General features: G+C 45.8%; 1 protein-coding gene across 1 annotated transcript in view; it reads right to left on the bottom strand.

Annotated features, from left to right (window-relative positions):
• Positions 1-12,882, bottom strand: part of Kiaa1549l (KIAA1549 like) — a 262,290-nt gene that overhangs the window by 20,975 nt on the left and 228,433 nt on the right. The window lies entirely within an intron of this gene.

The raw sequence follows: 12,882 nt of genomic DNA, 5'->3' as shown, positions 1-12,882 counted from the left end.
GAGCGGAGCTACGCATCTGCAGTCAGAAGAGAGAATATGTCCTTCTGTGAATTTACAGTGTGCGTTAGGCAGGGCACCTCTCTGAGTTAGGTTAGAGAGGGATAGCACTACCTTTGCTCCTGCTGCCTGACATCTGCCACCATGTTGCCCAGCAGAAGTTAACTCTTGAGTCTTACCACAGGGTTTCCACCCTGCTCAGGGGCTTCCTTTACCCTCAGTGTCTGGTGTCAGGGCCCACGACCATCAAAGACTCTTGGCCTGCCCCAGTTCTCAGTTGCCTTTCAGTCTTTCCACAGATGGAAACAAGGTTAGCTCCCACCCACTCCCGCTTATCCTGGACACGCTTGTATTTGCTTAATGTCTGTCTTGCCTCCCTGAACCCACGGCACATCTGTTTCTCACGAGGTCACCATAAGGCACTTGTCATTCAATAATATATTTTTAAATATATTTATTTATTTATTATGTATACAATATTCTGTCTGTGTGTATGTCTGCAGGCTAGAAGAGGGCACCAGACCCCATTACAGATGGTTGTGAGCCACCATGTGGTTGCCGGGAATTGAACTCAGGACCTTTGGAAGAGCAGGCAATGCTCTTAACCACTGAGCCACCTCTCCAGCCCCATTCAATAATATTTTGAGACTTGCTCTGGCTTTAGAAGTTCCATCCAGTTCCCCATGGGGTGTGTCTGAAGTTAAGATGGAAGGTCCGCTTTCTTTATCACAATTCCTATGCTAATGATCTGCATGACACACAGGCAAGCTGCGAGGACTCCCTGGGACTCAGGATGCTGCTCTCCGTAGTTCAACTGAACTACTGTCTGGCATTTACCATCTGCCCTGGAAAGTTTTATGTCACCTTCACACAAGCTAGAGACATCTGAAAGAAGGGAACATCAATTGAGAAAATGTCTCCATGAGATCCAGCTGCAAGGCATTTTCTTAATTAGTGATTGGCGGGGGAGGACCCAGCCCTTTGTGGGTGGTGTCATCCCTGGGCTGGTCACCCCTGGTTCTACAAGAAAGCAGGTTGAGCAAGCTATGAGAGCAAGCCAGCCAGCAGCACCCCTCCATAGCTTCTGCATCAGCTCTTGCCTCCGGGATCCTACCCTGCTTGAGTTCCTGTCCTGACTTCCTTCAATCATGAAAAGCGCTGTGGAAGTATAAGCCGAATAAACCCTTTCCTCCCCACGTTTTGTTGATCATAACGTTTCCTCATAGCAATACAATCCTTAACTAAGACACCGACTCTTAAACTCCAGCAGCCCTAGGAAGCACCACATCCCTCCGAACACCAGTCCCTGGAACCATCTGATATCCACTCAGGAAGGACTACCTTCCATGCCCTCTGCTTGCAGCATAAGTCATAGATTTCTTTTCCTCATGGGACAATTGCTGTTTTCAGTGCTTAGTTGTAGCGATAAGAGCGGCAGGGCTGCATCCCCGGCACCCGGCCACCCACATGGCTAGCTTATGCCCGAAATAATTACACAGAAACTGTATTTTTTTAAACACTGCCTGGCCCGGCTAGTTCCAGCCTCTTATTGGCTAGCTCTTACATATTGTTCTAACCCATTTCTATTATTCTGTGTAGCCCACGAGCTGGCTTACCAGAGAGGATCTTAACCTGCGTCTGTCTGGAGTGGGAGAATCATGGCAACTCCTCCACTAAGCTTCTTTTTCCCAGCATTCTCTTCTGTCTACTCCGCCTACCTAATTTTCTGTCCTATGAGGGCCGAGGCAGTTTCTTTATTATTAACCAATGAAAGCAACAGATAAGATACAAAACCCACCTCCATCACTTAGTTGTTTTTTAGGCTTCATTATGAATACACCAATTAATAAAACTGTGACCTGGCCCTGAAGGAGTACCCTACAGGAGAGACAAATAACAACAGTAATGATATCAACTGTCAGTGATGAGTGGCTTACAGGCCAGGCACTGGTCTCTGAACTTTGTATGCATTGACTCGTCTCACTCTTACAATAACCCATGTAATATTAATGAGTATAATTATTTTTAATGTATAGATGAGCAAATCGAGGCATTGAAAAGTCAAACAGACAGCCCTTATCTATTGTACGTATACAAATAGATCTCTTACCACCTGGTAGGTGTGTGTTCTGACCAAAGCCAGAATAGACTTCTGAGACAAGGACAGAGATACAGTAATTACTAAAATTATCTCAGAGAGCATAGGACAAAAGCATCAGTATATAAACAAAAGTGCTTAGCAGTAAACCCGGCAATAAGCAGTTAATGAATACCACTTGCTCCTCAGTGGATGGACCACTCCTCTGGGGCTCCATCTTTATCTAATGAGTTATGACAACCATGTCCCTCAGTTCAGGGCTGCATGTCTAAAGTCACTGATTGGCTGCTAAGTGAAAGAAATCCACAAAGTACTCACATATGCTGGCCCTGTGAGGAGTCTACCATATGTGTTACCTTGCTTAGCCTCACAGGGACATGCGACAGTTGTGCCCAGTTTCAGATGAGGGAGACCATGACCACTGCCTTACTTGGTAGGGTAGTTTGGATGTAATTGGCCCCAATAATCTCATAAAAAGTGGCATTATTAGGAGGTGTGGCTTTGTTGGAGTAGGTATGACCTTGTTGGAGGAAGTGTGTCACTGTGGGACAGGGTTTGAGGTTTCCTATGCTCAGGATACTGCCCAGTGTCTCAGTTGACTTCCGGTTGCCTGCAAGATGTAGGACTCTCAGCTATTCCTCCAGCACTACATCTGGCTGTATGCTGCCATGCTCCCTGCCATGCTGATAATGGGCTGAACCTCTGAAACTGTAAGTGAGCCTCTTAAATTAAATGTTTTCCTTATAAGAGTTGCCATGGTCATGGTGTCCTTTCATAGCATAGAAACCTTAACTAAGACACCCGGTCCTTGCCTCTTCCCTTCACTTATGATCACTTATGAAGCTTATGCTTTGAGATACAGAAGTAAAGTCTTCCTATATTGGTTGATGGCTGGCTCAAGTCCAGTGTCTGTCTGGAGCCAAATTTGGGATAAAGAATGTATTTTAAGGGGCTGGAGAGATGGCTCAGAGGTTAAGAGCACTGACTGCTTTCCAGAGGACCTGAGTTCAATTCCCAGCGACCACGTGGTGGCTCACAACCATCTGTAATGAGACTGGTGCCCTCATATGGCTAGCAAGAAGATAGACAGAACACTATATACACAATAAATAAAAAAACTTAAAAAAGAATGTATTTTAACTTGAAAGTTAGCATATTTGCTTCTCAACTTCATATTGAAAAAAATCCCAAGAAGCTATTTTTATACGTTAATCAAGATATACTCCAACAGAAATTTTAAAAATAGAAAAAATGATCAAGGAATGACTAATCATAATAATAAAATAGAACACAGAGATGATCCAAAGAAAGAAAATTAAAATCCATTGTAATTCAACTGCTAGAATAACTACAGCTAACATTGTGACCATCATGCAAGCCCTTCCAGAAGTTTCTATGCATATGAAAGAGGACACAAATCATGAATGCTGGAATACTTTCAACATATTGCTCATGCCCAACACGTCCAACCCTCAACCCCAGTCAGAATACATAATGACACATTGACCATGACAGCTGCATCCCTTCTGGAGAGGGTCCATGCTTTGACATCAAATTCTCTGACTTTTGTGATAGAGAATAGGAAATGGGGCAGCAAACTAGAGAAAGGAGGGGTGTGGATCATAACGTTTTATTTGTTTGTTTTTGAGACAGGGTTTCTCTGTGTGGCCCTGGCTGTCCTGAAACTAGCTTTATAGACCATGCTGGCCTCAAATTCACAAAGATCCGCCTGCCTCTGCCTCCCGAGTGCTAGGATTAAAGGTGTGCACCACAACTGCCCAGTTGGATTGTAGGGTTTTAAAAGTAGGATTTCTTTTTCTAGAGAAGAGCAAAACCAGCCATGGTATATGAAGGAGAGAAGTTGGGGGAACCTAAAAAGGACCACAGTCTTAGGGTTTTATTGCTATTATAAAACGTCATGACCAATGATGTGGGAGTGTCATATATCAATCTGTTGATTTCATTGGTTAAGTTATAATAAACCAGCTGCTTGGCCTCATGGCTTGGAACATAGATGGGAGGAGTAAACAGAATAGAATTCTGGGCGGAAGAGGAAGTGAGGTCAGACTCTGCTCTGCTCTCCGGATCACAGACGCCATCGGATCACAGACGCCATGCTCAGCTCTCCCGGGTAGTCGCGATAGCTCTGCTCTCTGAGGCACACACGATGAAGATGGATGTAGGCTAGAATCTTCCCGGTAAGCGCACCTTGGGGTGCTTACACACATTATTAGAAATGGGCTAGTCCAGGTGCGAGAATTAGCCTGTAAGGGCTAGAGTTCATGGGCCAAGCAGTTCTTTAAATGAATACAGTTTGTGTGTTGTTATTTCGGGCGTGAGCTAGCCAAGCGGCCGGGGTGTTGGGGATGCAGCCCCACCGCTCTTATTTCAACAGACCAAAATCAAACTACGGAAGAAAGGGTTTTGTTTGTCTTATTCTTTATGTTACAGTCCGCTATTGAAGGAAGTCAGGCCAGGCTTGCAAGGCAGGAACCTGGAAGCAGGAACTGAAGCAGAGGAGGAGTGCTGTTTACTGGCTTGCTCTCCATGGATTTCTCAGCCTTCTTTCTTAGACAACTCAGGACCATTTGCCCAGGGCTGGCTCCTCCCATGGTAAGCTGGCCCCTTCCACTTATCTATCACCACTTAAGAAAATACTAAATAGAATTGCCTATAGGTCAATCTCTTAGAGATTTTCTCAGTTGAGGACCCTTTTCCCAGATGACTAGTTGTGTCAACCTGACATACACTAACCAGCATAACCACCTAGAATGATATCACACGCATGAAACAAATGAGTATACGATTGGAGATATTTACAAATTATTATTGTTAGCATAGTTCTTTGGTTTAGGTACTCTTTCAGAATGAACTGTCTGGATTATGATTTTTAGAAAAAGAAAATAAACATACACACATATATGTAAACATGGATGTAAACATAAAGTTTTAAAAGTTGATTTAATTTTTATTTACGTGTATGTGTGTGTGTATGTCTATGTGAGGATATAAGACGCATACAGGTGCCTTAGAAGTCAGAAAAAGGTGTTAGATCACCTGGAAACAGAGTGTGCAAGTGATTGTAAGTCACCTGATGTGGGTGCAGGAAGAACATTTTCTGAACTGCTGAGCCATCTCTCCAGCCCCCATGTAAGGCTTTAAAAAAATACACATTCATATGTTTATTATATATAAATGCTATACATAAATTCTCTGTCAATAAACATGCACTCATAAAGAATAACATTAAATAGTTTAATGCCATATTATATGGAGTTTTAAGATCACAGTGAACGGCCAGGCAGTGGTAGCACACACCTTTAATTCCAGCACTTGGGAGGCAGAGCCAGGAGAATATCTGTGAGTTCAAGGCCAGCCTGGACTACAAGAACTAGTTCCGGGATAGGCTCCAATTTCGAGAATTTCTGTCTCAAAAAACAAAAACGAAAACAAACAAACAAACAAAATGTTAAAGTGAACGGCCCACTGTTTTAAATGGTCTTTTGATATCTCACTATATAAAGCAAGCAGTAAAAGATACCCTTGTAATTAAACTTTGTATATGGCCATGATTTTATCCATAGGTTAAATTTAAACAAGTCTAGAGAATATGCTTATGTTTAAGGTTGGGGTAGTTATGGGGTAGCTATGGAATTTTATATGGTATATCACAACCCATAGAAGAAACTGAAACCATTCTTTCTCCCCTGATCACAGGGGACACTGGTCTTGCACTTACGGTGCCCCACAGGACAAGCACCTACCGTTCTGATCATGTTATTTTCTTTCTTCCAAATTTCTTAAAGAATTTATTTACTTTATTATTTTATGTGTATGAGTATTTTGCCTATACGTATGTATATGTGCTGTGTTCATGCCTAGAACCTACAAAGATCAGGAGTTGGACCCACTGGGACTGGAGTTATAAACAGTTGTGAGCTCCCATGTGGGTCCCCTGCAAGAGCAAAAAGTACTTACCACTGAGCCAACTTTCCAGTCCTCCATGTTGTTTTCCAAAGAGCAAGCCAGTCCCACACACCAAGGCTGCCTACACAGTGGCTAAGAATCTATTTGACCTCAGTTTCTTTTGAAATCCGTGAGAACAAAGTTGAGGGACACTGTAGCTCTGCTAGGGACCCCGCAGAGTTTCTGGAAACTATTTCATAAACTTAGTCCTACTGTTTGGTTTGGGGGAACATTTGTAGCCCTAAGTCTTCAAAAATAAATTAAAAACAGTTTTTTGAAAAAAAATACACTAATGATAAGACAAGTTTTCGACTAGCAGGAAATACTAGGGTCTGTGTTCAAGATATACAAATAACTTCTACAAATGAATAAGAGACTTCCAATTTAAACATGATATGATATGCTTAATAGGTATCTCAATGAAAGGCATTATCAAAATGCCCAACGAACACATACATCATCAGAAGCTGAGAAAATTATGTCACTTCAAATTTGGTAGAATGAGAGAAATAAAATAGTCTAATAAAGGCAAATGCTGATGAGTTAGAGGACTAGGACCGAATAATCATGGCTATGAGAGGGAAAAGATCTCCATGCCTTAGAAGTCTGACTGTAGTATACGAAAGAGTCAGACCTAAATACCCACCCTCTGAGATGTATGAGAACACATGCTCATGACGTAGCTAACTTCTTAGAGGAATTTTCATACTAGCTCTGAAGTGCAAACAACCCAAATATCTCACAGTAGGACGATGGATAAGCAAATAGCATTGGATTTATGTCATAGAATAGTAATAGAAAAGAACAAGATACGGACACTGCAAAGATAGGCAGATCTTGAGGGGAAGAAGTCAGACACAGAGTATGACTGAAGAGTTCATGTATCCGAGTTCAGAAAGAAGAAGGGCTCTGGTGGTAGACATCAGAAAGGTGAGGCAGTGGGAATACCTGCAGTGGTATTCCCCAGGACCTCAGGATGATGTGATCCTGTTTGGGGAGTCTTTCAGAGTGGTGATCAAGGTAAAATGACGTCATTTGTGTGGGCCCTAAACCAACACTACAGATGTCCTTCCTAGGGGGACATTTGGACACAGACATCTACAGAGGGAAGACAGCATGACACTCAGCAGGACTTCCATCTGCACACCAAGGCGACTAATCCTGCCCACACCTTGACCTAAGACGTCTGGTCCCTAGGACTCTGAGGAAGTACACTTCTATTGTTGACGCCACTTTGTGCTCTAGCAAACCAAGACGTGACCTTGTGGCTGAAGTCCCAATTGCTCTCACAAGGTCCCAAAGGCCACGGTAAGAAGGTTGGGTTATCTTCAAAGGACAATTGCAAACACCTAGAGACTTCTAAGTAGGAGGGAAACGTGGCTGGAATTGATGGGAAGTTACTTAGGAGGCTCTTGCAATAGTCCAGGCAAGAAGAGATGGCAGGAGTTTGATGAGGGTACTCATTGGCAAAGACAGCGTGGGGGACTTCAAGACATATTCCAGAAAAGGAGCAACAGGACTTGATGGGTTAGGAGTGGGAGAAATGGGAGGAGAGGATGGAATCAGGCTGAGCTTTTTCCAAGAGGACTCACACTATTCATGCATTGATGTTCCCCGAGCTTCCCAAGTCTGTGTCTTCCCGTAGGCCTTTCCACTTGCTGTCTATTGCCGGGAACGCTTTTCCCCAGGGCTAATGTGTGTGGCTCTCTGATTTGAGATCCTTGCTCGGAAGTGACTGTCCCATAGACCTTTCCCTTAGCTAAGATATTAAGGACAGTCCCTGCTTCTTGGCTCTCCAGTGTCTGTTTGGCACACCCCGTCCATCTTTGTGCTTTTGATTCTATTCTCCTACTGGATTGCAAGGTCCTGGAGGGCAGGAACTTGCCGTGCTCCCTGCTGAGTTCCCAAATGGCACACGTTGTAAAATCCTGGAGAACATCTGTCTGAAAGGTATTTCCATGGCTCTAGAAGAACTAGGCGGCCATATTTTAAATGGGGCTGAAGGACCTTTAAGAGCAAGTACTCTAGAATCCCAGTTACAGGCTCCAAAGTAGAGGAATGTCTTACAGGCCTCTCTTTCCACACTTGCCTTCACCCTGACATTGCCTTTAGAATACAAAAGTTTGAAAAGCCCCTCTGCTTGTCTGCTTGCTGTTAATCATAGCCCCACCCTGCCAGGAGAACAGTCTCTGCATATTCCGCATCCACCTGGCAAGGGCTCAGGAGCAGGCTGGAGGTGATGGTTGCTAAGATGGGCGCAGACATGACAAATAGATCTGGCTTGCTGTCTCTTTCCCTTACGACTAATCACGGTCCTGGGGCTCACACAAAACAGTGCAGCCCACCTCTCCCTATTGCTTTGGATCTCATAGGCCCACATGCTGCCTGCCTCGCCGGAAGCAGGGATATATTTAGCAAGCTACTACTGGAAAGCAAACTTCAGGGGCTTTGTGGGATGCTGGCGCAGAAGTGGAGAGGCCTTTACAGCCACTTCCTTTTGAGCCCACGTCTCGAACGGGTCTCTACCAGTAAAGCAAGACTGGCCCTTGTCAGCACAGGCTGGGGTCCAAAAAAGGGTTTGCCTGCAAAATTTCTCATTGTCTTCTAGTGACCCACTGCCATTATATAGGCCACAGGGTGAGAAGAAGACAGTGTGGTTTCTGTGTTCTGGGTGAGCTGAAGAGACAGGATGGAATATCTTCATTGAGTATTTTGTTTTGCTTTGTTTTTGTTTTTCAAAATGGAGTTTCTTTGTGTAACTTTGGAGCTTGTCCTGGAACTCACTCTGTAGAGCGGGCTGGCCTTGAACTCACAGAGATCTGCCTGTCCCTGCCTCCTGAGTGCTGGGATTAAAGGCGTGCGCCACCACCGCCCAGCTTCTATTAATTCATTGAGTTTTAATCTTCCAAGGAGTGAAAGCTGAGACCACGTAGACTGGACCGTGAGAGACAAAGGCACCCCACGTCTTCACTGTCGTTCCTGCTCCTAAGCAAACCTCTCTAATGTGCAGCAGAAGCCTGAGGGGGCAGGCGCCAGTGTTTCTGTCCCACAGCCTGCTGTCCTTCGTGTAGGGCGGGAGTTTAGTCCTGAGCAGGTTAACATATCCCAGTGTGACCTCAGAGGTCACCTTTGGGGGCGTGGCCATGTGCTGGAGTGAGTGATAGGAAAAGGTCCCAGGAATCCATCACCAAACCCATCTCCAGTCCCGTCACACCCAGAGAGGTTCCCTTTGGGTAGTATTAGTCCTTTCCTTGGCGAAGCACACATTTCACTGAAGATGGGAGGCGTCTCTAGGGCTGAGATCGAAAGGGGGCTGAAGACAGAGCAGCACTCACTCACTGGTGCAGTCTGAAAGCCATGGGAACCACTGCCACCTGCCACCTCCTCCACACAGCTCCACCAGCCTTCGCCCAGGGCCCCGGCACGCGCATTCCCATTTTATACATGGGACATGAAAGCACAGACAGGTGGAGCCACTATCCACAATTCCACACACACACACACACAGCTAGGCTATAGTTCAGTGCCAGAATCTGTGAGCACAGTTCCTACATCCCTTGTGAACTTGAATGAGAGTAATTTATAAGCCACAGTCACCTGATTAAAACTAACTGTTTCAAAAGGAGTCAGTCTGAAAGCCTCATGGAGAGCTGTTTTGTTTTGTACTTTGACATGAATCCCCTTGGCTGAGCTGTGCTACAGGCCAGGGAGGTCTTCTCCCGTGAGTCAGCACGGTTTCATAGCTGATGGACTGTTCCCACATCTCCCTGATACCTTCTTTTTCCCTCTTCAGCCTTGTGAAAGCCAGGCAGCTGTACACAATCTCTTTGACATCACCTCTTTGAAATCCACCTCAGATGCATGTACTTCCAACTGAGCTTGGACTTCCCAAGCCCACAGTGAGCATCTGAGGTACCACTCTGGTTCCCCACCCTGGTATCACCCCAGGCTGGCTGTTTCTTGCGTGGCAACCCAAAGAGGAGAGACTGACAGGGAACAATCACACGGAGAAGTGTGCTGGCCTTCCTTAGAGAGGAGCCTTCCTCAAGCAGCGGGTACTATGACAGCCTTGGCATCTGTCCCCTCCTTCCTGTATTTTATTTGGTTTGCGGCTGTGATGAAACACTGACCAAAAGCACCTTGGGGAGGGAAGGGTTTATCTCCTCCTACACTCCCAGATCACAGTCCATCACTGAGGGAAGTCAGAGCAGGGCTCAAGGTAGGAACCTGGAGGCAGGACCTGCAGCAGAGACTTTGGAGCAGTGCTGTTTACTGGCTGGCTCAGCCTGCTTTCTTATAGAACCCAGGGCCACCTCCTACAGTGGGCAGGGCCTTCCCACATCAATCATTAACCAAGAAAATGCCCCACAGACCTGCCCACAGCTTATCTGATGGAAGCAATTCCTCAACTGAGGGTCCCTCTTCCCGGGTGACTTTGGTTTGTGACAAACCAAACCAGCATACCCTGGGGATCTGGGTGGGACAAAACCTCTGTCAGGTGTTTGGCTAGGTCTGGCTGGGGTAAATCAGTTAGTGTTGGCTCTTGCTGTCTGCATGGTTGGCACAGAACTGACTGGGCATCCACTTTATGGTGGCCCAGTCGCAGTAAAAATTATAAACTTTGTTTCATAATTGGGAAAGGACTTTTCTGCAGTCCTGGTCAATGCAAGGTGCAGTTGTGACAGCTGGGACTGATGCAGTCACTTGTTAGAGAGAAGCAAGCCCATGCCTCAGGGGACACGGCCCTGTATAACGTGGAGGGATGAACTGACATATCAATCAATCTGTCCCTGGACTTATGTAACCAATGCATCCCCCATTGTTTTAAAACAGTTTGAGTTGCATTGTGTTTCCCCGCTGTTCTTAGCCAGAGAATCTGAACTGATAACCACCACTCACTACAGGCAGTGGTGAGCATGCGCAAGCATGGGTTTACAGCTTCCACAGGGCTTGTGTGGGTCAGCGGTGTAAATGCGCCCACTTTGTGAATCTCAGCCCAGGAGTCACCTCTTCTGGTTGACGCCCTTGTTTGTTCATTTGCTCAACAAATAAAGACACTGCACCTACTGCATGCCAGCAGCTCCTATCCCGAGTGCTGAGGTTTCAGGAATGAATAAAACATGATTTCTGTCCTTGAAGAGTCAAATGGAGAAATAATACAAATAGGTCAACAAGCGGGGGAAGCTGGGGGTGGGGGAGAGTTAGGGACTGTGGGCTGAGAACTAGGCATTACTGGAACAACAACAACAAAATGGGCATCCAAGCCAGACCCATAGACAGGCATGGGGGGTTGGAAAAGATTGTGGGCAAGATGACATTTAAAGTAAGCTCTGAAAGCATTGTCTACGTCAGTGTCTTTACCTGGAGGGGTATGTAGAACAATGTCTTGAGGTATTTTTGGTTGTCATGACTGGGAGGGGCCACTGGTGGCTACCAGGTAGAGCCGGGGATGCTGTCCAACATAATACAGTGAGAACTACCCAGCCCCAAGTCTTACCTTGGGATGAAGCAGGCAGGAAGATATGCTCTCCACAGGGTGATGAGCACACAATACAGGGAGCAAAGAAATCACATGCTACAACATGCTAGGGGAAGGGCATTTGGGTTGCAACTGATGGGCTGGCTGATGGCGTGGAAGCACCAGCCAGCAGAACATGGCTGACTCAGCCACAGCACAGAAGTCTAGACAGTAGAGATCCAGATTCAAAGCTCTAGGAATTCCAGGAGGATCTGTAGCTAGAGGGAGTGATGTAGACGTCACCCAGTTTGTGGTGGTGAGCCAGAGTGACTAGACTGGGCAGTGGCTGTGGGCCATCCAGGGAAGATCAGACCACCCCACAGTGGCCACAACTCCTAATAGTGCCACTCCCTTTGGAGGCCAATTTCTTTCAAACCACCACAGACTCCCAGAGCCTCACCTGGCTAGGACAGTGGAACTGCACGTATAGGGCTTAGGCACTCATGCCAGCAGAGAAGGTAAAGTCATGCAGAATTAAGCTTTTGAAAAACCCCTTAAACAACCCATGCAGGACTGCATGCACGGCCTTGTGCATAGTCTTATTGAAAGTAGGAAAAAAGGAATTTACATATATAAGATGAACAGAATATCCGTAAAAGATAATATTTTAGCAGTAGGTTTACTTTTTATTTTTCTCTGAGGGCTGTGTTGTTGAATTTGAATCAGTTAAATGCACACAGACTGTAATGGCTTTACCATACTCAATAAGTGTGACGGATGCAGGGCATCCGGGCATAAGCCCCCAATCCCAGGGCTTGGGTTACAGAAGCAGGCCAATCTCTCTGTGAGTTGGAGGGTAGCCTGCTCAGCACAGTGGGTTCCAGGCTAGCCATAACTGTATCATTAGAGATTGTTTCTGTCTCCTCCACAAGAGAGGGAGGGGCAGTGGAAGGGACAGTGAATCCTCAGGAGTGTTCTCACGTGCACAAACAGCAGTGTCATCACGTGTACAAACAGGAGTGTTCTCACGTGTACAACAGGAGTGTTCTCAGGTGTACAAGCAGGAGTGTTCTCACGTGTACAACAGGAGTGTTCTCACGTGTACAAACAGGAGTGTTCTCACGTGGACAAGTGGGTGTTCTCACGTGTACAAACAGGAGTGTTCTCAGGTGTACAAACAGGACTGTTCTCACGTGTACAAACAGGACTGTTCTCATTTGTACAAACAGGACTGTTCTCACGTGTACAAGCAGGAGTGATCTCACGTGTACAACAGGAGTGTTCTCAGGTGTACAAACAGGAATGTTATCACGTGTACAAATAGGACTGTTCTCACGTGTACAAGTAGGAGTGTTCTCACGTG

The sequence above is a fragment of the Alexandromys fortis genome, unplaced genomic scaffold (assembly GCF_014885135.2).
Source record: "Alexandromys fortis isolate MF-2015 unplaced genomic scaffold, M_Fortis_MF-2015_v1.1 scaffold_12, whole genome shotgun sequence".
Classification (NCBI taxonomy): domain Eukaryota; kingdom Metazoa; phylum Chordata; class Mammalia; order Rodentia; family Cricetidae; genus Alexandromys; species Alexandromys fortis.
The sequence above is the reverse complement of the archived record's forward strand: the minus strand, read 5'-3'. Positions and strand labels throughout refer to the sequence as shown.